Source organism: Tursiops truncatus, chromosome 17 (assembly GCF_011762595.2).
Source record: "Tursiops truncatus isolate mTurTru1 chromosome 17, mTurTru1.mat.Y, whole genome shotgun sequence".
Classification (NCBI taxonomy): Eukaryota; Metazoa; Chordata; class Mammalia; order Artiodactyla; family Delphinidae; genus Tursiops; species Tursiops truncatus.
This window is the reverse complement of record NC_047050.1, coordinates 58294118-58319290: the sequence shown is the minus strand read 5'-3', so window position 1 is coordinate 58319290 and position 25173 is coordinate 58294118. Positions and strand designations below refer to the sequence as shown.

The following is a 25173-nucleotide window of genomic DNA, read 5'->3' as shown; positions in this document are numbered from 1 at the left end:
CGACCCTTGCTCTTGAGGGTTGACAAGTGTTTACCCTTTGATGGTTCTTCTGAGGACACCGCCCTACCACCCCCGCTGATGGAAGTGACTCATCTGCATTCCTTTTGATGAGAGCAAATGCATCTGTGTCCTTCGATGAGTTTATGTTTCTTCACGCCACAGTAGTTCAGCAGCACATCAGCTTCTTGGCTTGAGTTGTGTTTTCCCTTTTTAAGTATCCTCTTGGAGGAGATCTTAGCTCCTCCACACCAGCTCTCTCGCTCAGGATGGCCCAGATCTGATCCAGGGGAAATGCTGATACAGTCCTTGCACAGGCAAATGAGGGCAGACTGTCTCTAACATTAAAATCTTTTGTTTAGTCTGCCAGCAGAGCAGTTAGCACGCCGAAGGTTCTGGCTCTTTACCTATCTCACTTTGTCCCGCAAGCTCCTAGAGACATATGTCAAGTTGTTTGAAAGTTCCTTGAAGCCTCCTCTCTAGACTTGGAATCAGAAAGCAGCCCCTCCTTTCTCTCCCCCCAAGCAAAGAGAGGCAAATTAGAATGTCAGGGACTCGTGCCCATCTTTTTTTTATAGAAAAACTCCTTCTAAAACTTTTTGATTGAAGTATACATATAGAAAAGACCATATACATAAACTGTGTACAGCTCACTGAATTTTCAAAAATTGAACACACCCATGAAACTAATACCCAGCTCAAGAAATAAAACATGACTTGTATTGCCAGAAGCCTTCCCTATGCTCCCTTCCAGTGGCTACCCCTGTCCAAGGGGTAACACAATTCTCAATTCTAATGGTAAAGAATAGCGTCATCTGTTTTTGTTCATCATATAAATAGAATCATTCATTATGTACTCTGTGTGTGTGACTCCTTCATTCAACATTATACGTGTGGATGATTCATCCATATTGTTGTCTGCAGTTTTAGATGGTTTATTCTCATTTCTCTCAATTGGTCAACATGTGAACATATCACAATTTATTTCTGCATTCTGCAGTTCATGAGTATTTGGGTAGTTTCCAGTTTGCAGCTACTCTGTAAAAAGTTCTGTTCTAGATTATATCAGACATATTCGGGTGAACAAAACTATACATTTCCATTGGTACGTATTAGGAGTGGATTTGCTGAGTAGGGTAGGGTAGACTGTATTAGTTTGCTAGGGCTACCATAACAAGGTACCAAATACTGGCTGGCTTAAACAACAGCACTTATTTTCTCACAGTTCTGAAGCTAGAAGTCTGAGATCAAGGTGTCAGTAGTGTTGGTTTCTTCTGAGACCTCCTTCATGGCTTGGAGATGTCTGTCTTTTCCCTGTATTCTCTCACGGGCTTCCTTTTGTATGTCGCTGTCCAAATTTTCTCTCCTTATAAGGATACCAGTCATAATAGATTAGGGCCCACCCTAATGACCTCATTTTAACTGAATTACCTCTTTAAGATCCCATCTCCAAATATGGTCACATTCCGACGTACTAAGGGTTAGGACTTCAGCGTATGAATTTAGGGGTGGGGAATACAATTCAGTCTGTACATATATGTTCAGCCTTAGTAGATTCTTCCAGTGTCTCAAAGTGGTTTTAATAATAAACCCTCCTTCCAGGAGTCTATAAGAGTTCTGGTTGTTCCATATCCTCACCAACACTTGATATTTTGTTTTAAAGAAATCTTTAGGCATATGCTCCCAACCTTTATGTGCTCTTGGTATGACTGAGGGGTTAAGATAATGAAACTGGCTTTGCACCTCTTTTGCAAAACTTGTGTTGCATGTGCGAGGCTCATGGCATCTCCCTTTGGGATGTGGTGTCTGTCATCCTCACAGAAAACTTCATTCTCAGACCATGTTAACTAGATCTAGAATTTTTGCTTGCTTGTTTTTACATCCTTAGGTAGAAAGGTAAGTTGGCAATGCCAGTGCCTTCATTTAATTTTTGAAATTTGACTCTCTCCCACACCTGCCCCAGCATTTTGAGAGTAACTCACACCAAAAAGGAGATGTTACCGGAAATCTCTAAGAAGTTAGATCTCTTGATTCTGATGTTGGGACCGCAGCTCTCAGGGTGAACCCTGATAATAATAGCTCTCAGGGGATGTTGACTCACCTGGAGATGTCTTCCAGCCCCAAGAGCAGTGGCTGTTCATTTGGGGCTGCAGCAATTTTCCCTTGCTCAGACCCTCTCCCATAGCTGGGCCATGCACGTTTGCTTTTGCGCCATCATCTCCAATGGGAGACTTCTGGAAGGACTTTTCCTAACCTTCTGATGACATTTAACGTACACTGAGGTTCATTGCAAAATAACTATTTAAAAACATTTATCCAAATTCCCGAGGTGACACACCCAGTGAGAATCAGAGCTCAGTTCAAAGGCTGTGCTAATGTCAAAACTCCTGCTCTTCCTTAACTGGATTCACAGATGGACACAGAATTAGTGCAGGGAAACTTAGTTACCTTAGCTTGGTATTAAATGAAGTAATAATATTCCCATATTACTACTAAGGAATCTTAAGTTTTCTTGATTTGACTGAACCAAATTGGTAGGACACAACCACAGAAAGAAGTTAAAATTTGCAACCAATTATTATCACACAGATCTCAAAACTGTAATTGGCCCTTTATCAAGAGCCACCGGTACAAAACCATTAATGGAGGAATTTAAGAGATTTCCTTCCTGTTGCATGTCTGCTGTGGATTTAAGGGAGATATTTTCTGTCATAAACATCTATACCCCCAACTAGAAATTTATGTAGAACATAAATCACTTTACGCCCCTGTATTGACATATTAGTTCAAAACACTACTGGCATGCGGGTGAGAGAGCAGCAGGGAGGAAAATTAGATGATCTGCTGGTAATCTGCTAATTTACAAGTTGAGAGAGGGTATTCTGGCTTGACACCACTTATATTTCTCCACGTGGCCAAGCACAAAACAGCAGCTGAGGTGGTGGTTATGGAACTCCTCCAAGATGGAAATGTGAGACCAGCCCTTCTCTCCTCCTTTTCTGCAGGTACTGACCTGTAGAGACTCTGTTGGCACCTGGAAAGTGCCTTATGTTTATCAAGAAATTAATGAATTTATTCTCTTTTTTTAATAGAAATGATGTTATATTAGAACTATTTGGGATAGCAGACAAGATGGATAATAAGTGATTTCAAAGAGCAGCATGGCTCCTCCAGGCCGAAGGCAGTGGCTGGGGGTAGAGGTGAAGTAGAAAGATCAACTTACCTTTTTAAGGAACATCTCTAGCAACCTCATCTATTGCACTTTTTTGCTAAGTCTGAAATATTTACCCCTGGTGTATATGATTTGATGGAAAGAACAAATGCTCAAATTCATAGAGAGTTTCACTCCTGATGCTAATTTAGTATTCTTGGTTTGGAATGTGGCTTAATTTTTACTACTATATGAATGAATACACTACACACGTGTGTGTGTATGTATACATATAAAGAAAGGAAGGGGTTTCCCTGGTGGCACAGTGGTTGAGAGTCCACCTGCCAATGCAGGGGACATGGGTTCGTGCCCCGGTCCGGGAAGATCCCACATGCCGCGGAGCGGCTGGGCCCGTGAGCCATGGCCGCTGAGCCTGCGCGTCCAGAGCCTGTGCTCCGCAGCGGGAGAGGCCACAACAGTGAGAGGCCTGCGTACCGCAAAAAAAAAAAAAATGAGGATTTATTAAAGCGTGGGTGAGTTGGGTGGATGTCCCACAATTCGTTTAACTTTATAGTCAATGAAGGCTTGTTTCCAGTCTTGGGCTATTGCAAATATCGATAAAGCTGCTATGAACATTAGTGTACAGACTTCTGCACGAATAAACGTTTTCATTTTTCTGGGACAAACATCCAATAGCTTTCTTTTTTAAAAGAACATTGGTTCTCAAAAATTAAAATAAATAAATAACAAGAATTAAATGAGTTAATAGAGAATATTTAGCACATTGTTGGACTAGTAAAGTGCTTATTCATGTCAACATGCAGTAAAATTTTTCTACTATGTAAACAGGCACTATTCTAGACACAGGGGGTACAAAGATAAAAAGATACAGACCCTGCCCTCAACAAACTCACTCATCCTAATTAGACAGAAAGAGAGGAAGGGTACCAGTTATCAGCCTTAGGCTGGAAGAGGCAAGAAGATGGAATAGTTACAGGAACTCAGAAGGGGACAGTCATGTGGCAAGAGCCACTGACAAGAGCTGTGGCCCTTGGTCAAAGGATGCAACCCTGAAGACCCGCAGTGAGGGCAGCTGGGGAATCAATACCCTGAACTCCTCTCCTCCCTCCCCCTAGTCTTCTCCCAGCACTTCCCATTGGCAGGACCCAACCCAACTGGAAGCCAGAGGGCAGAGGGCCCTGTGATGCCGTCCGTGCAGGTCAGTGTCTAGGAGTACGGAGCATGATGGGGAAGGGTGCAGAGCAAACCTAGAGGAATCAGTAGACTAGATCCAACCCACACACGCACACCCAGCTTTGAATCCACTGTTTAACTTTAGGCAAGTTGCTTAATTTCTCTGCACCTCGGGTTGCTCACTGCAAAACAAGTGTCATAATGATAGTTATGCAGGTTATCGGAGCATAAACTAGACGATGTCTCGAAAATGCCTGGCAGAGCTCCCGGAACGTGGTAGGCATCATTGAATGTGCTCCAGCCCCACCCCCAGCTGATGACGGTTCTCTGCACTTGTGGCTGTTTTATAGTCTTCATGTATTTCCCAGGAGCATGGTCTCTCCTAGTGTGGTCCCTAGACCATGTGCTTTAGAGACACCTGGGGTCCTTTTCATCACGCAGGTTCATGGCCCCCACCCCAGTCCAACTGAATCATGAGCAGAAGGATGGGAATCTTCATTTCGGATAAGTTTCCCCAAGTGATTTTCATGCACGATGAAGTTTGGGAACCACCGTCCTAGAAGTCCATATTTCTAACTGACGCCCACTTGGGTGAAGTAGAGGTGAGATTTATCTGTACCTGGCAGCCGTCAGGTATAGTTCCAGCCCATCAGCTCTGGGAAGAGGGCTCTGAGACCAGGACACTAACGGTCTGTCTGGCAGTGGTAGGCCATGCTGATTCTCCATTTTGCTGCTTTATTAATACCCGAGGAACAATGTTCCCAGGTTTTTAATTAAAAATTCTCGAACATCCAGACTCTAATCATTTTCTAGGTTGGATGTGGGCTTGGTTAGTAGCTGTCTCTGACCCCTACCTTTCAGAGAAAATTTAATAAGCAGAGCAGAAGCTGTTAAAGGGAATAAAAAGCTTTGTGATTGAGAACAGGTCAATTCTGAGTATAAACAGGAAGAGGCCAAAACTCAGAATAAGACCAGAGGATCTAGGACCTTGCTTTAGTTTGTTAAGGAAAAGTGTAAGGAAATTAATCAGCGGTCCGGGACAGACACTGAGCTCATGGCTTGGGTCTTGAATTGGTTAGATCTCAGATTGGCTGGGATAGATTGGAAAGAGCAGGAGCTTAGACAAGAGAGAATTTTATTTGCTTCTCATGTAAAACTGGAGGCGGGCAGAGCAGGCCTGGGATGGCAGTTTTTCTCCACAAAGTTCTTGAGGACTCAGGCTTCTGCGGCTTTTGGTCCTGCTCTCCCCCAAATGTGGCCCACGTCCTCACGTTCCAGGATGGAATGCCAGTTGTCACATCCATGTTCCAAACCGCAGGAAAGGGGGAAGAAGGTACAAAGAGTATGGAGCAGTGACTTCTAAAGAAGGTTTAGAATCTGCCACACAACACATCTGATTACATCAGTTTGGCCAGAACTCATGCACGTGGCCGCACCAAACTACAGGTCTAGCTTGGAAACAATATACTACCAAATGGATGATACATTGAGGACAGCTAAGAGTCACTGCCATCGGTTCTGCATCCTGAGAAACTTTGGACCTTCTTTTCCCAATGGAATGGTTATCATTCAGGTTCCATACAGAAACCCAGAAACCGTTCCTGGTATATTTCGAAGAGAAAACTTAAGACAATTTGCAGCACAAGTGCAAAAATGAGACAACCCAGAGGTTAACAGCAGTGGGAAGCTTCTACCTTCCCTGGGGCTGGAGGGATAAATGAAGAGACAGAGTTTAGAAGTCAGGGTTGGTTGGCAGAACTTGGAACCCCAGTCGGCCATTCCAGTGGGAGCTAGAGCCAGGAGATGCAGTCCCTGCCCTAGATGCCACCAGTAGCAAAGTGATCCAGGAAGAAATATGCTGGCCTTTCCCTTCTTCTGCCCCTCAGTCTCTTTCTAGTGCCTTACACTGGCTAGAACTGCCTGGAAGCCAGAGGGCAGGGACGTCTGGGAAATGTAGTTTCATGCAAACAGAGTAGGCAAAGAAGAGGAAAGTATGGATCTGAAAGCAAACAGGTGACTAGAGCAGCACCAAGTCCAAGTTGTGGACCAGGATAAATGACTAATAATTGATACCTGGCTAGACATTTTTTCTGGATGAAAATTTTGCAAAACAAAAGTGTCCTTCTGTTGAAAGCAGGAACTGAAACAGATCTTAGTACATCAGTGTTCACAACAGCGTTGTTCACAATTGCCAAGAAGTGGAAACAACCTAAATGTGCCACAACAGGTGAATGGGTAAACAGAATGTGGTATATACATAAAACTGGATATTATTTAGTCATAAAAAGGGATGAATTTCTGATACATGCTACAACCTGGATGAACCTGGAAAACATTATACCAAGTGACATAAGCCATACACAAACGAACAAATACTGTTTTATTCCATTTATATGAGGTACCTAGAATAGGCAAATTCACGGTGACAAAAAGTACATGTTACCTGGAGCTGGGAGTTGGAGGACAATGGAGAGTTCTTGTTTAATGGGTACAAAGTTCAGTTTCTGGGTTACCTGTTAACAAGGAGGGGGGTCAGGGTGGTCAGGATATACTCGACTGTGTCTAAAACAGCTCGGAAATGTCATCAAGAACAAGCACTGAAGATGGTTGTTGACTTTTGCACCCAGGAAGGTTATTGGCTGCTCAGTAAAGGCTGTTTCTGTGAATGGAAGGAGACTCTACACTGAAATGGGATGAGCAGAACAGTCCTTTCTGCATTTCTCCATTTGCTGGCTCAACAGAAGCAGTAAATAAACCCTATTCCCAGAACTATGCTGATAACATTGATGGTGGCAGCGCACAAATTAGGAGGTAAACAAAAAGCCGTGCAAATTTCAAGCTCCATTAGAAACACAGGCAGAAAAAAAAAAAAAAAATAACATCTGCCAAATAGAAAAGGTCAAAATTGGAAGGGAAAGAAACTTTCTTTTTGAGATCCTAAGAAGGTACTGCCAACGTCAAAGACATGAGAGGATTCTGTTTCCTCGTTGACTTTGTGAATCATAGAATTCTTGTAAAAACCCTCTTGTCAGTATCTCCTCGAATCAGATATATGGGGTGATGGAGGATGAGCTGCACGTTCTCTCTCCTGGAAAAGGAAACCATACAGCGTTTGGAGTAGAGCCACAAGATTCCATTCCAGAGCTGTCTTCTATTTTGTCCCTTACATGTAACTTTCTTTTTAAGAATCTCCAATAATATTTATGGCTTTGGCATAATGCATACGTAGTTTTCTTTTGAAGACTTCACAATATAAGTTGTCTCTGACATGGAATTGGCATAATAGTCTTGTGTAAAAGACCTCGGGCCCTTTAATCCGTTCGTAAAATGTGTTGCATGCCCCAGATCAAGTCCAGGAAATGCACACATGTCTTTCTTTTAGTTGCTTGTGTTGAGGGGGATGATGCACAAAAGAAAACAGATATTCCTCATAAGTTCTTTGTTATGTCGTGGCAGTGCGCATTCTGGGTCTTTGATGATGGACGAGCCTTCATTTGTAAATTTCATGCCATATGTATTAACTTAGTTTCCTTCCAGGCATTTTGTATTAGTGAGCATCACATATGGCTTTATAACGCTCCCATACCAGATGCCTGGTTGTTCTTTGATTCAATATATGCAGGAAGAAAAGATGTAAAAGATGTATGGTTATGTATACCGTAACTTTGTGGCTAGGTCATCGGTCAGAAGATCCATCCTACCTGGTGGCAAGGGACTGACCTCGTTGACGTCTCAGGCTTCTGTCTCTAGATGTTACGATCCTGTGGCATATTTTCCCAGAGGTATTAAATTTGAAGAGTCACTCACTAGATGCAGTCAAATCCACCCTCCCTCCCCCAAAACCAAACAGGTATTTTGAAGTATGCATCCATATACACATATACGCATTTCAGGAACAACAGAGTTCTCTTTGAGAATGGAAATATAGTCATTGATAAATTACATTACTGAACTCCAGGCATTAGTTACAGTGGAAAGTGAGAAATTGTAGGAAACTTTTAAAATCAGCATGGATTATGGCTTGAATTTAATTGTGTTGCTCAGGGCCCTATGCAGGCTATCACTTGATTATATTCAATTTATCTCTTTATATACCACCACTTACTCTCCAAATGTTTCATCTATGCTCGTTGTGTTTTCTCCAGCTCTCTCATAAGCTCTTTGAGATCAGAGCTCATGTTACACAGTAGAGACTCAATAAATACATTATAAATAAATAAAGGAGGCTACGGCCGGAGCTGGGTGGCGGCGCTGGGTGCTACCGGAGGAGTCTGGCGGAGCCCGAGGCGGTGGCGCTATGGAGTCACTGGAATGGAAGTGTCCAAGTTGGAGAACTGTTACCTTGCAAGATTTGTGGAAGGGCATCCTTTCCAGTGGCATTAAAAAAAACATGGACCTATTTGCCAGAAAACTGCCGCTAAAAAACAGAAGACTTTTGATTCAAACAGACAAAGAGCTGAAGGGACGGATATTCCAACAGTAAAGCCTCTTAAACCCAGGCCTGAACCACCAAAGGAGCCATCTAATTGGAGAAGAAAGCATGAAGAGTTCATTGCCACCATAAGAGCAGCTAAAGGCCTCGGTCAGGCCCTTAAAGAGGGTGGCAAACTTCCTCCCCTCCTCCACCTTTTTATGATCCTGATTACATTCAGTGTCCATATTGCCAGAGGAGATTTCATGAAAATGCAGCTGATAGACATATAAATTTCTGTAAAGAACAGGCAGTGCATATTAGTAATACAGGCAAATTTTCTACTGATACCAAGGGAAACTCGACTTCTCGGACACAGTGTAAGGCACCTGCACTTAAAAAGTCCAGTTCTCTAACCGCCTCATCAGGATCTTCACGATTACCACAGCCAAGTGGCACTAGCAAAACGGTTGTAGGTGTTGCTTCGGGTAAAGTGTCTTCAGTTAGCAGCTCTTTGGGAAACAAACTTCGGACCTTGTCTTCCTCCCATAAAGGGATAGCAGCCCCTCGCGTAGGTAACATGGACAAGTTAGGCCCTCCACTCCGAACTGGAAGACATGTGCAAAGGTTGCGTGACAGTGATGCAAAATCAGACAGTGCCCTCAAAAGACATGAGTTATTACCCATTTAGAAATCCTGCCTCAAGTGTGCTCGCAAGCAAAAGAAAAACATATACTGAGAGCTACATGGCCAGGGTCTACAAGTAATTTTATTGAAAAAATAACACAACAGCCTTCCTCGATCGAGGGCTACCCTTCCCCAAGCCATTTCTCACACGCTTAAAACACAGAGCTTGCACGGTAAGGAATTCTTTTTAAAAGTCATTTCTCTGTAGAAATCACACTCTGCCCCAATATCACAGACTAGACTGTTTACAAGCGTTCACATTTTAAGTATTCCTTTATGATTGTTCTCTCCTTTCTGTCCCTACCCAGGGGCTCCAGTACTTTTCTCTTACTGATCCTGAAGGGATGGGTGTGCTGTAGGGCAAGGGGTGGTGGGCTCCTGAGAGCTACTGGCAGCAGCCCTAGGGTGCTATCCCTACCACAGGGTGGCAGATGTGTAAGGGCAAGGGGGGTTGGACACGGTAGGTGGGATGCGGCAACGCCCCCGTAGGCACAGGCATCCAGAGCCCTTCCTGGTCACCATCCTGTGCCCTCTCAGTTGGGGTGGGGGCCAACAGCTAGTTGCAGTGGGGAGGGATGAGCCCAGCCCGGGGTAGAGGGAGAAGCCTCCCACACCTATTAACAGCCGGCAAACTGTCCATCCATCTGGGGGGTGGGGGGGAAACAGACGGGCAGGTAGGCAGGAAGAATCAGGCTTGTTTTGCCCCCAGCTTCGATCCAACACAGGAGGAATTGAGGTAGCAAACGGCTGAAATGCTCCAACGAGAAGGAAAGGAAGTTCCCACTGTGTACAGCTCCCACACCCTGGGGCTGGAAGAAGGCAGACCTTGCTTGTAAAGCGCTGTAGCCTCCAGCAGCGCTGGGCCCTGGGCAAGCTTGCAAGAAAGCAGGCCAGGCAAGGGCACAGGAGCCAGGCATTCCTGACCAGCACATGCCCTGCCATGCTCCTCGGGGGGATTGCTGGGGAAGGGGGACTGGGAACTCCGCCGTCAGCCCTAGCGGCCACCGGCCAACTCCTGTCCACATACAAACCAACACCCAACCAGCACTGTAGGGCGGCCCTGCTCACCGTTGAAGGTTCCAGGCCAGGGGAGTTTATTCAGGGTTGTGGGCCCAGCCTAGGTTCCTCGATGGAAGCCACACCTGGAGCCTGGAGGGGTTCTTGCTGGGACCAGGGGGTGTTTATAGCTGCCACCTCCCAGGTTCACACCTCATAGAGGATCGCAGGGAAATCCACGTGGATGCGAGGGGAGATCCAGCTTCCGATGCCCTGAGGAATCAGGTTCTCATGCACCCGCCTCCACTTGGCCTGCTTCTGCCCGTTCTTGGTGACGACTGTCTCATAGAGCTCGTGAGCCATATCCCCGTCCTCGGCATAGAACATGGAGCCGAGGCGGTGTGTGACTCCGAAGCGGAGCACGACCAAAGCTTGCTCAGCGACAGCCGCCTCCGTGCCGCCGAGGCGAAGGGCCGCAGGCCGCGAGCTTTGCGGCCGCCGGCGCGGCCCCACGGCCGCTTCGCTCTCACAGGGCCGTCGGCGCCGCCTTCCGCAGACTCCGCTGTCTCCCACAACATTTTTTTTTTAATGAAAGAAGAAAAGGAAAGACGAGAATTAAAAGATACAGTGGAAAAAGGAATGGGGTTAGTCCACAAAATGTGTGGCATGAGACCCTGTAGATGGACTCGCCCCGGGCCACAAAGTGGAGTTTGAACTTTGTTGTAGGAGCCAAAGTACAGAGAGGATAGGAGTAGTTACTTGATTCATGATGTCTAAAACAGAAAAACGTATCACTTTCTCTGTGAAAGTACAACTGGTTCTGAGGCCTCAGAAGTTCTCCTTTGATTTCTCATAAGGAGACCCAGGATAACTTGTGAACTTCTTAATTAACATCCCTACTGAATCCATACTAAATATGGCAATGGACTTCATAGGGTGCTTTTTTTTAAGATGCCCTCGATGCAGGCCTATAACGTGACATCCTGTGCCCCACCAAAACCCGTTGTGATGTGGGTGTGTTATGTGTAGCTATATATGTTGTCTGCTTTTGTTGTAAGCATGTAACATGTACATATTCATTATTCAGATTTAGTCCAGGGATAGAGAGATTTTCAAGTATCTAAGATGCTAGCTGTCCGTCCTGGTTGCCCCTTAGAAAGAAGCATCTGTGGAGCTTTCTAAAAGTGAACACGTCAGGGTCCCTCCTTGAGGTTTTGATTTCTTTAGTTTGGAGAGTGGGATCTGGGCATCTGCCGTTTGGAAAGTTTTAGGAGTGATGCCTGTGCATAACATGAGGATCGTAAAGGAATTGGTGAATTGCTGTCTTTTCAGCTAGATTCTTTAATAAATAATGTTTGTCTCAAAAATAAAGAAATAAGAATTAAAATAAATCAATAAAGGAGCAAAGGGCTAGATGAACGTGGCTACATATTCAAGATGCCACCATTTACATTACAAGATGTGACCTGGGAAATTTAACAACTGAAGATGCTCCCACTTCTTCCTTGGAGGTCATTCATTTTCCCCTCCTCTGGCTTCCATGAATAATATAGATGTTTAATTTTTCCCCCTTTGGTCCTTTGCCCTTTGAATCCACCCCAGCAAAAACGCTCAACTCTATGGCACTAGAAAATGTTGTGAAGAGCTTTACCATGTTCCAACATTTGTGTATTTATATACTTATTTTATTCTTGGCCTTCGTTTGAGCTTTTAAAAATTTTCTTAGTTTCCACTGTCATTTTCTACATGTGTTGTCTCTGCCTTCTTTTTGACAGCTAAGGTACCTTGTTTTTTTCATAAATTTTATTTATTTATTTTTGGCTGCGTTGCGTCTTCGTTGCTGCCCGCGGGCTTTCTCTAGTTGCGGTGAGTGGGGTCTACTCTTTGTTGTGGTGCGTGTGCTTCTCATTGTGGTGGCTTCTCTTGTTGCAGAGCAGGGCTCTAGGCACGCGGGCTTCAGTCGTTGTGGCACAACGGCTCAGTAGTTGTGGCTCACAGGCTCTAGAGTTCAGGCTCAGTAGTTGTGGCACACGGGCCTAGTTGCTCCGCGGCATGTGGGATCTTCCTGGACCAGGGATCAAACCCATGTCCCCTGCATTGGCAGGCAGATTCTTAACCTCTGCGACACCAGAGAAGTCCCTAAGGTACCTATTTTAAATGAGATGCTCCTAAAATACAGGTCAAGGACTCCCTACCTGTAGAAAAACTCTCTAAGGATAACATAAGGAACTAGTGACAATGGTTATGTCTAGGCAGTGTAGAAACATAGAGGAGAGTGTTTCCTTTTCATTCAGTAACCATCTGTTTGAATCATTTCTGTCCATGAGCGTGCATTGCTTTTATAATTTATAAACTGGTTAAAAGATAAAATATCTATACTCATCATGGCAATTCTAGCAGGTCTTAAAGTTTTAATGAAATATGAATGCAGTTAGTTTATGCATATGTTTATTCTAAACAAATGAACAATCTTATTGTTCTAAGATACCACACTTAATGAATCCAGTATTCCACCTTTTGAAGCATCTTATAGGTATCTGAGATTAAATACTGGTCAGTGATTCATACTGGGGTACGTTTATGGGTGGAAGATGACTGAGCTGCTTTTGTATCTGTAGCTTTCCGCTTTGAATGACACACCCCCAGTGAGCATTTTAATAACACAGGAAGTGTTTCCGTCAGTGGGTCAAGAGAACCACTTCCATCACAGCTTTCCGTATTTTTGTTCATTTTCTTCACTCGTGGCAGTGTTCACACTTGGAACCTGTTTCACATGCTAAGGGTCCTCCACCTCGACTACAGCTTTTTGCTAATTCTTCACATCCCATGGTCCCACCACATTTCACTCTTTGCATTTCCAAACTTTCTCTTCAAGGTTTTCATGTCATTTTGGTCCCAGGGTTTCATTCCCATGTCAGTCTATCTGATCCTGCCTCTAATTTGTCATTAGCATTTCTACTCTGGCTTGTTTGTTTTGAGTTTCTGCAAATAGTTCAGCCATTGTCAGGCATGTTTTAACCTTCAAGTAAATAAATGTCTGCCTAGAAGTGCATAAAGTTATTTGACTCCATAAAAGAATACTCACAAACACATGCTGTTCTTCATAAACATTCTGTGTTACTGTATTAAGTTGATAATTGGTAAGATATGTTTAAATTTGCACATTGTAGAAACTGTAAGTTTAATTCCCAGCAGAGTAAGTGTATAAATGCTCAGAGTCATACACGATTCTATGGAGATGCACTGCTTATCTGTAACATTTAAAAATTAGCCAAAAAGGCTGAAAGAGGGTTCTTCCTATGTTTTCCTCTAAGAGTTTTATAGTGTCCCGTCTTACATTTAGGTCTTTAACCCATTTTGAGTTTATTTTTGTGTATGGTGTTAGGGAGTGTTCTAACTTCATTCTTTTACATGTAGCTGTCCAGTTTTCCTAACGCGTGTATGTGGAATCTAGAAAAATGGTACAGGTGAGCCTATATGCAGGGCAGGAATAGAGACGCAGACGTAGAGAATGGACGTATGGAGACAGGGTGGCGGGGGAAGTGGGATGAACTGGGAGACTGGGATTGACATATATACACGACCAGGTGTAAAACAGATAGCTAGTGGGAACCTGCTGTGTAGTACAGGGAGCTCAACTCAGTGCTCTGTGGTGACCTACATGGGTGGGATGGGGGGTGTCGGAGGTCCAAGAGGGAGGGGATATATGTATACATTAAAGCTGATTCACTTCGTTATACAGCAGAAAGTAACAGCATTGTAGACCAGCTATACCCCAATTTTAGAAAAATAAATGCATAGTAGGTAGTCAAAAATAAGGCGTGAAAGAGATCCCCTCCCCCAGTGATTCTCCAACTTCAGTGTGCATCAGAATCACCTGAGGAGCTGGTCGAAACACTGATTGCTGAACTGCTGATTCAGTCGGTCTTCAGTGGAGCCTGTGAATTTTCCTTTCTAACAAAATCCTAGTTGATTCTGATTCTGTTGATCTGGGACCAGATGTTGAGAACCATCGCTATCCCAGTACTCCTCCTGAGCACACAGAAACACTGCATTTCCCAGCTGTGCTTATACTTATGTTAAGACCAAATGACTAGGTCTGGCCCAGTGGCATGTGTATGCCACCTCCAAATTGGGCCACACAGCTCCCTGCGTCGTTCTCCACTCTCTCTCGCCCCTTCCCTGGGCAACAGTGGAGACTATGTATTCAAGATGGTGGCCTGCCGAGATGGAGGGTCCCTAGATCTGTGAGTTTGTGATGGAGGAAAGCTGCCTTACTCACGTAAAGCTGTCATATGAAAGAAGAATAATCATTTGTTATTTATATCAAGTCACTGAGTTTCAGGGCAGCATTGCCTAACTCACCCTGATATACATGACTTTCACGTGGTCATGAGGTGAGCCAGTTGCCCAGCTCTGAGGCAACTTTTACTATGCAAATTTGAGAGATTGAATCAATCTACCATCTACGCTTCCCCATCCAAAAAAAAAAAAAATCTATTTAAATTGACTTATATGTACTTAGCTTAGAGCCACATGTCTGTAGGCTACAAAGAGATTGTTGCTAATCTTTCAGAACATCTCCTAAAGCCACTTTGGTACATTTTGGGGTGATGATCTTTCATCTGAACTTTTCCAACTGCCAACTCCTTGGACTCAATCAATATTCTTGATTCTTTTCCCTTATAGGTTATTACAAAATATTGAGTATAGTTCCCTGTGCTATACATTAGGTCCTTGTTGGTTATTTTATATATAGTAGTGCGTATACGTTAATCCCAAACTTCTAATTTTTTCCTCCCCCGCTTTCCCCTTTGGTAACCATAAGTTTGTTTTCTATGTCTGTGGGTCTGTTTCTGTTTTCTGTATAAGTTCATTTGTGTCATTGTTTTAAATAGGTTCCACATATAAGCAATATCATATGATATTCGTCTTTTTCTCTCTGGCTTACTGACTTGCCTGGGGCATAGTTTACCCTTAGGCATCTTCACAGTTAAGATTGATGGGCCCTGAGTGACCCACATCTTTCATCGTGGTTATAAGCCTCGAGACCCTCCCAGATGATCCCTGTTGCTTTACCCCATTGCTGGTGATACTTGCTGAATCTGACCCACCCCTATCTCTGGACTCTACCTGGATGTGCATGACCCCTTCCTGTCCCACCAACCTTGAGGAATTTGACCACTTGCCTACTTGGGTATCTGCCAGGCTCTAACACCCCATTTATTTGTCAGTTCTCCTGTCCAGACCTCCACACACAGCGCACTCCATGACTCAAGTAGACTCTAGTCAAACTCTCTTCGCTTTTCATGCAAATGTTATATCATTGCCCCTATTAATGTCTCCTTCACACAGAAGTGAACCAAAAGCAAAGATTTTTCCCAACTATACTTTATGAAAACTGCACTTCCCTCAACCCTTACATGAAATCAAAGCCTCTAGATTACAGAATATAAAAGTTTCACCTTTTAAAATGATGTTCATTGTTCTGTTGATAAGTAATCATACATTTATTGAAGAGAATTTGGACATTCAGAAGAGTACCAGCCTCTATCTAAAGATAATTTCTTTTATGTTTATTTTATTGCCATGTCAGTTAAATATACCCGGCTACTTAATATTCGGTTGCACATTTAGGCCATCATTTATTCAAATAATCCAAGCAAATGTTGCTTCTGATTTTCTTATTATTAGAAATAATGACAGGCTGCACATACCTGGTAATATTTCTAGATCTACCAAAAATCTATTTCTAGATTCTTTGCAAGGGAATCCCTTGGTATAAGTGTATGAACAGTTGATGTAAATACTACAAGAAAGAGCTAAAATATTAAAAGTGGTTGTGTCTGACAGGAAGTTCACTAGATGGGCAGCAATGGGCAGAATGCTTTTTTCAGTTATAAGCACTGCATTTGACTTTTTCTGTTTGTGTATTATTACAATTAAAAATAAGCATATTATAAAAATTTTTATTTTTTCCCAAGTGTAGTTATGCGCTCCAAAAGGTGTAGGAACACTTTAAAGAATTCACATTACATACACATATGAACAAATTGCCCTTCTGAAAATTCATAAATATTTACCCTCCCCTCAAAAATGTAAAACATTTACCTTCCTGAAAAAGCCTCTACAAACTAGGTATTTCTTTTTCCTTTTAAATATTTTCTAATTAGCTTTAAAATGACAAGCAACTTTTATCTGCATTTATCTTACTGATAAGGTTGAATTGCTTTCCTGTCTGATTTACGGTCCATTTGTATTTCTTCTTTTGGCTGTCCCTGCGACATCTGTCCCTTTAGAAGGTGGTTTCCTTATACCAGTGACATGGCCATGGCTTAAACATTTGGGTAATTCTTCTTTTGGAATGACCATCAGAGTCCGAGTTATTTTTTCTTGGATATTCTTAGGACCAGTTAGTTATATCATCAAGTTACGGACAAATTGCAGAGCAACTGCATGGTGATAATCTCAGTTTTCTTTTGTGGTTTTAAACCATCCATGGCAGGAACTGTCAAATAGGCGTTCCAGTTACCTGTGGAGCCACAAGAACGTGAACAAATACGTGGCTCTTGAAAGCCACCACAGTCGTTTGACTGTATCTATTATGGAAGGCTTCTCACTACATCCACCTCATCATTTTACAGACTTCATATTTAATATATTTATGTTAATTAAAAGTTGTCCATTAGTCTGCATGTCAGTCTGTCACGCAACCTTATACACATAGTCTTATACGTAGCAGACACTTAGAAACTGGATCAAGATTGGAGACCAAGCATATTTTTGACTAAATGTCATTCATCCTAAGGATTTTTTTGTTTTATTCATCGTTGTATTCCAGGCAGCTAGAAGAGTTCCTAGCACAGACTAGGTGGTCAACAAATATTTATTGACTAAATGAATACATGATGAAAATATAAATGAATGAATGAACAAACCAACACTTCACAATTGGGCATCAAGACCCAAGCTCTGTTTACCTTCTTTTGTAAAATACAGCACAAGACGGCAAATGCTTTTGAATAATGCAGGTGACAAATACACGATAGAGGCTGAATGGCATTAGAAAAAGGGCAAGCTTCACTTCTAAACTTTGGCTCTGTGCCCTCAGGGAATTTACAGTCTAGTGAGAGAGAGAGAGAGACATTAATCAAATGTTCCTACAAATAAATAGGGAATTAACAGATTTTAAGTGCCAGTCATATAACAGGCTTACCTGGCCTGGGTGTTCAAGGATGGCTTCCTTCTCTGAGGAAGGGGTATTTCAACCGCATATGGCAAAGGAGGCATTCTGAACACAAATTCAAAGATGAAAATGCATTGGAGAAACAGAAAGAACAAGAGCCAGGAAGCTCAGAGACGGATGGAGATAAGGTCTTTGTAGCTCTTTGCCATGTGATGAGGGAGAGACACACTGACCCTTACCATCAATAAGGGCTTGGTGACACCTACCTGGTAGGTTTATTGTGAGGATAAAACGTATATGTGTAACTGCTTAATGTCCGGCCCATAGAAATTCCCAGTTATGGTCACTTTTTCCCTCTTTCTTTCCTTTTGTTACCTATATCTTGAGTTCATTAAGAGCCAGAACTTGGTCTTCTATTTCAGTGGGTCCCCCTTAGTGCCTATCCTGGTGTGAACTGCTTGGTAAATGTTCAGTAAATGACAGCTGGGGTTACCATTAGTAACCATTAGTCCGTTGTATACTAGGATTTTACATTTATTTTCTTACTTAGGTTTTTATTTAATAAAAATTGATGTGGATTTATAATACTAAATTGAGTTTCTAACATCTGATACTTTCATATGTGGAATTTTGCACCTTTGTTATCCATGTGGGATTTGGGATTTGATTGTGTGGTTTGGACATGGTTTTATTTTCCAGCAAGTGGAGTGTTGGTTCTCTCAGAGCTTCAAAGCATCTCTAAGATTTAGAATGATGAAAAAATGTAATCTATATATATTTAATTGCAGCATATATTTGCATCAGCATTTTTCTGATAGTTATCAGAAGCATATAGAGATTAAATGAATGCATAGAAGTAAAAATATCCTTTCACCAATAATTTGCTGCTCCAACAACAAAGCAATAATTTAGAACTCTAACCTTGTAATTCAGCTGATTAGAGGAATCCAATTCTCTCTTTATTTCTCGTTGTGTTGTATCTAATTGATGGAGAAGTCTAAGCGAATCAATATGCCAAAAACTGGCCTAGACAAACTCCATTTCTTTTGTGTCGTGTATGCCTAGTTTGCCCAATTTTCAAGTAAAAAAAAAAAAGTCTGTTTTATTTTTTCCAACTGCCAAAACTGCAAACTAAAACTGGGTTCTCCCTCTTTCTCTCTCACATAATTACATAATAAAGTTCCCACATTCCAAACTTCACTGACAATTCTGTTGACAATACACAAGATAGAATAGAATGCATCCCAGCCTTCCTTAACCAGATGAGTCTAAACAATTGTAAAAAACAAACTTTAATCAGATTTAATGTACTCAGATCCAACCAGATGCTCACAGCAGATCAGAGGAGAAGGAACACACGAAGTGTCACCTTTTATGGCATGATCCTACATGATCTTTTCTTTTTTTCTGATCATTGATGGTAGATACAAGATAATATTTATACTCCACATATTACCCACAAGTGCTTTTTTTTTTTTTTTTGGTCTCTTTCATCCTTCACTTTTTATTAAGAAGTTAAGTTCCTGTTTATCTTACCCCTCAGTTCTTCTTACAGATACAGTTTTGTGTACTGGCCTATTTATAAATTATTAATGTCACATTGGAAAAAACCTTTCAGAACCAGGCCCTCCTGACACGGAACTACTGGTAATTTCAGCCAGGCATCAGTGTGCCTGGAGCACACCCAGCTCTAGCAGCGAAGGAAGCCTCTGAATCTTCTTCCGCTAGTGAAACAATTAACTTCACGTTCCATTTGCCACCTACGGTTGATCACGTCTGTTAAACCCATGTCAGTCTTTTCAGCCTGCTCAGCTCAGGGGAGCGTCACAATGTATAGCCAGGCTCCCGCGCTTTGGGGTAGAAATGAAAAGATTTGCATTCATCGAACAAGAAATTGGTATTGCTGGCTGTCAGTCTGGAAGGAAGAGCTTTTCTCTCCAACGTTGCACAGGAGGTTCTGCTCAAGTCCCTGAATGTCAGCTCATGCCTCACTGCTGAGCAAGCATCTTCCCCACCTAACCTGGCAGGCAGATGTGTCTGACATGAAAGCAGGCTGCCCTCAGATTGAGCAGGCAGGATGCCCCAAATTGGGGGCCAGTTCTGTTCAACTGAGCAGGTTGCACTGCAGCTTTCTCTAGTGGGAGTTTACGATGAGATTTGAGATGTGCCTTCAATGCCAAGGAAATCGAGCGGGAGAAGAGTCTGACAGAGCTGGCTTGTGTGTGAAGACGTAGCGAGGGGCACGTCATTTCTCCCACTGGCGTCCGACACCCCTTCCCTTCTCCCTGCCACATCCCGTCCATCATGGAGACCCGAGTGGACCGATACAGTGGTTATGGAGGGAGTTGGCATTGCTTGGAGCCCCAGGGCCCCAGAAAATATCACAGTTGGGACCTATAATTTGACTGTGCATGGGGGTGTTTTGCATTTCACATCTTCATCTGGCTTCTAGCAGCACACATCTGGCTCTGATTTTCACCAAAGTGTTAAAAAAAAAAAGGAAAGGAAAGGAAAAAGAGCAAACTGGCTGTGGTAATCCTGAAGAAGTTATACTTTCCTAAGAGGATAAATCTGCTAAGAAAAACATCTATTTCCAAACCAAATATAAATTGACTTCTATATTTTCTGTTTTCAGTTGTATACATTGTCTTTTCATTCACAAATATTGATTAAATGCCTAGTCTGTGCCACCACTAAGGTGAGCAAAACAGACTTTTTTTCTGGCCCACAAGAAGCTAACCATCAAAGTAACATTCTCTTCAGTTATCATGAATCATCAGAGTTGGATGTATACAAATCCTTAACATTTCAGACTATTTTACCGTGTCTAAATACCTTACGGCTAAATTTCAGCATCTCGTGTGTGAAATGAGGGGAATGGGTCTGCAAAATCCTTAAGGTACCTGGAAGACGTTCAGCTGGGCTCTGCCATTGGCACCTGTGTGGTGTTGGGGAAGGTGCTTAATGTTTCTGAGTTTCAAACCCTGCATAAGTAAAATGAAATAATGCCCAATTTGCAAGGGTTTGGTTTTTTGTGTTTTTTCAACGGAATGAAGATTGAAGTCTAGCCTGGCCTAATAGTAGTGCAGAATAGAAGTAGCTACTATGGTCTTCTTGCTGTTTTTTCTGTGACTCTGTAAATACGGCTTTCGAGCCAAGGATTTCAGAATGTGTTTTAACAGATTTACCAAAATCCCCTGATTCTGGTATGCCGCAGTTTATAGTAGTCAATAGAATTCAGTTTCTAAAGCATCTCTCTATAGCATTTTTCTTCTTTTATAGACCCACATGCAGGAGCATGGATGAAAAGAGACACGTATGTTCACTCTTGCCTGGTAAAGCAGGGTCATGCTTAAGATTGCTACATGCCTACCAAGTTGTCACCAAAGAGCCAGTGACTCCAAAACCGAATTCTGAAGTCACGCTATTTCGGTTTCAAGCAAGCAAAAACACATGACGGTTTACAGAGAGCATTTCTGTTCCACTAGATTTTTCCTTCCATTGTTAGAAAAATGACAAAGATTTTTCTGGGAACTAAATGGTAATAGATGATAATAAGGAGACTTCAGGAAGTTAGCAGATATTTCCTTTCAGAGCCAAGGACACGTGGAAATCAGGCCTCTGAAACATCAGCCAGACGCTGGAAGCTCTCATGATTTGGTTTCGTTAGATACCAAAGAATAATTAGACCATGAGGGGAATTTTGTTTTCCATTCCCCAGGGAGTAGGATTAGTAAATGACTTTCCATGTCATTCTTTTTTCCACTTCCTGTTTTGTTCCTGTTTGAGAAAATTGCTAAATGGCGGGAACAGAAAGAGTGAGAATACCCAAGCACCCTGAGCTATATGGCTGACCCAAGGAACGCTGCTAGTTTTGTTTTATTCTCGCCAGCCAGATCTAGGCTTTCCTGCAGGCCTGGATGGAGATTCTCTGTTCATCTAGACAGCCAAAATGATAGAACTTTGGGACCTTTCCATTGTTAATCCAAAAAAAAAAAAAAAAACAAGAAAAAAGGAAAGAAAAGATGTATGCATAGAAATAAAATGAATTTACTTTATTAGTGTCCCTAACTGCTAGACGCAGTAAAACACTGTCACAAATAGGAAAGACTGTGAAGGTTTTCATTGTACTAGGAACTGTACACAATTAAATTGAAATATAAATGTAAGCCAGCATTTCAGTTAAGCCGCTTATTAAAATAATTAGGCCAGTGAAGCAAGGAGTGTGTAAGGCAAGGAAATTGTGAGGTTTGGTTAAAATGCTCTCACTGCAGGTATGTATAGAACTGAATGGGAAAGGAGTTATAAAGCCACAGATTTAGTAAATAAAAAACGTTCTGTGCTGAAAGTCGAAAGACATGGAAAGAACTAAAAAAAAAAAAAAAAATTTTTTTTAATCTCTACAGGTTTGTAGTAATAGAAATCCTGAGCTGGAAGGGATTTTTGTGAAACCATTTCTAAACTGGCCACCATCAAGTTTCTATTAAAACTTATTTTTCCCTGTGAGTTTTACTTTTTGAAAGATTCCCTTTACAATTTGCACTTATTAAGTAGCAATTAACTTGATTTCCCACTAAGTAAAAACATGATCCTCCAATTAGAGTATTGCATTAGCATGGAATACCTAGTGTTCCCTCTTTCAGCTGATACTGGGTTGGCCAACAAGTTCGTTCGTGTTTTTCAGTAAGATGTTTGGCCAACCCAATATAATAGAAAAATCAGATAAATGTAACATTTAAATTTTCCTGTGTTATCTTATCATGGATAAATGTATGATTTCTGTTAGGCTTTTTCTGAAAAGCAAAAATAGGGCAAGGAGGCCCACTGCCACTTTGGAGGGTGACTGGTAGGCACCCACTATCTGTTCCAGCCCCTTTGTTGTAGAGCAGGTTTAATGGCTCAGCCTATGCTGTACAGTTTAGTACAAGGTCAAAGCTAAAATACAGGTCTCTTGATTTTCAGTCTAGCCCTCTCTTTGCTAAACACCCTGCCGCTTTATAAACTTGTGAGGCTGAGGAGTTTTCAGTGCTATTAATTCCAAGATTTTGGAAGCACAACTGCCTTGGAAAGTCTGTAGAAATTGCACTGTAGTAACCCATTTTCTTCTCTGGCCTTCTCATTAAATTTTCTTAATATCAAATTGGTCGTTTTTTTAATTTTTGGTCCCGTGTGCCATGCTGTAATATAAGGGCCACAGTTTCTACTTAGCTGATCCACTGTAAGAACTTTTAAGTCATTGACTCTTCCTTATTTGAGTCATTTAGTTTGAGGTGTGCCCCCCACAAACCCTTCTGTGTGATCAAATTAACAGTAAGACCTAGAAAAACTCAGAAGACACCTCTCTTCAATGACTAATTATGTTAAGATGGCTTTTTTCTGCTGAGATCTACATTTGGAATCCAGCTCTATACTCTGTATGTCCAAGCAAGCTGATAAGCAACTCGGATGTGCTGTTGGGACTTAATCAAGAGTGTGTGAATATGATTTGAGTCCATACTAAATATGTTGAGAACTGTGTCCTTTCAGAACTTTAGGGAGAGTGGAGTTGGCATTAGAAAAGTGATAACATTAGAAATACAGCGTGGCTAAGAATTACAATCGGTGACAGCCACTTAGGAACCCCTGAATCTGGTTGGCACTGCCGTAAGCTAGGAAGCCATAGTGCATGACTGGACCATCACACCTGGCAATATCATCTTTTTAGACCACCTGAGCATGCAGTGAATGCATGAAAGGTTGCCGTTGCTTATGGAAGCTCTTTGGAAAATGTGGGCTCCCTGGATGCCACCTAGGCCCCTCATATCATTTAACTTGTTTTGTGTGTGTGTGTGTGTGTGTGTGTTACGCGGGCCTCTCACTGTTGTGGCCTCTCCTGTTGCAGAGCACAGGCTCCGGACGCGCAGGCTCAGCGGCCATGGCTCACGGGTCTAGCCGCTCCGCGGCATGTGGGATCTTCCTGGATCAGGGCACGAACCCGTGTTCCCTGCATTGGCAGGTGGACTCTCAACCACTGCGCCACCAGGGAAGCCCTCATTTAACTTTTTATTTTTGGCTGCGTTGGGTCTTCATTGCTGTGCGTAGGCTTTCTCTACTTGGCGGCAAGCGGGGGCTACTCTTCGTTGCTGTGCTCAGGCTTCTCATTGCGGTGGCTTCTCGTTGCGGAGCACGGGCTCTAGGTGCGCGGGCTTCAGTAGTTGTGGCTCACAGGCTTTGTTGCTCTGCAGCATGTGGGATCTTCCCAGACCAGGGCTCGAACCCATGTCCCCTGCATTGGCAGGCGGATTCTTAACCACTGCGCCACCAGGGAAGTCCCCCTCATATCATTTAAATTACATTTGGAAAACAGAACGTTTAACAAACTACCATTTTAAGGTGCTGCTGCCGAGGAACCTGTCCCAAGGCTGCTTCGTGGAGACATTTGCAAGATCTAGCGGGTGTCTCTCTTTCAACCTATCAATTAGGAAAAGAGCAGAGGCAGATGTGATATATTAAATGGCCTTAAGATGGATGGCTCTGAAAAATCTCATATTGGCAAGAGTAATTCAAGTTGCCAGGTATCCAGACTTTGCCATGTGATGCCCGCAGAAGTCTGCCGGGGTTTGACTGGTTTACTCTGCTAAATGAAACTGCTGATATGACTGTCGCGAGGTGATTAATAAAGTGCATAAATCTTAACTATGGCAAGAAAGAAGATGAATTGACACACGCATAGATTGGAAATGTAATGAAACCAAATTGAACCTACCAGGATTTGCTGATAGAGTACACAAAAACAATACCATGTTTAGTGTTCCTCAAGTCCCGTTTTGTTGGCCTCATTTGGAAAATGACCAGGAAGACAAGTTTGGTGTTATTTTTCATTTTCCTGGCATAAGAGACCTGAACCGGCAACAGAGCAGGAAAATAATAATGACATAGTGAATACGTGCCTCTGGTATTTATCATTTATTATTTATTTCCTCCATGTTAATGGAGCTTGGGAAAAAAAAAAAAAAAGGTTGGTTCTGTTTCCCTCAAAGTTGCTATTGAATGCTATCAGTGATCATATACAAAGTTTTGGTAGTTTTCAAAGTAATTAGAACCCTAGAGCAAATAAACACTAAATGGGCTCTCATCTTTGAAGTTATTTTTTCTAACTAAATAGCTCTGTTCTGCTATCATTATATACTAGTCATTATAAAATTAAAAATCATTTTAAGTGAATGGATGCTTTTTTAAGAAGCATTTGTTTCTTGCTAATTATTATGAGCTAATTTTAGTTTATGATGGTCTTCAAGAAATCTGAAATCACTGCCTTAGAGCTCTAGTCCCCAGTGGTTGCAAGTGTCAATTCCGGAAGGAAAAAAAAAAAAAAAACATTGATGGGGAAGAGGGTCCAAAGCAATGAAAACCTGAATTTTCATGACTTTGAAAATATCTGACTTTCTGAAGGTCATCACAGACAGATGGCATAAAAAAAACTGTCTTGTGGACCAGCGCTACTAGAAGCTAACTGTGACCTTTGCATGTTAATTAATGTCTCTAAGCCTAAATTTTTGCATTTTTTAAAGG

The 25173-nt window shown here is 42.3% G+C and overlaps 1 protein-coding gene and 2 pseudogenes across 3 annotated transcripts in view; 2 read left to right on the top strand and 1 right to left on the bottom strand.

The window, feature by feature from the left end:
- The window catches only part of SAMD12 (sterile alpha motif domain containing 12), a 416177-nt gene that overhangs the window by 291586 nt on the left and 99418 nt on the right, over positions 1 to 25173 (top strand). The gene's annotated exons all lie outside the window — the stretch shown is intronic.
- LOC101332925 (zinc finger C2HC domain-containing protein 1A-like) lies at positions 4582 to 10061 on the top strand (annotated as a pseudogene).
- Positions 10644 to 11014, bottom strand: LOC117308745 (tumor suppressor candidate 2 pseudogene; annotated as a pseudogene).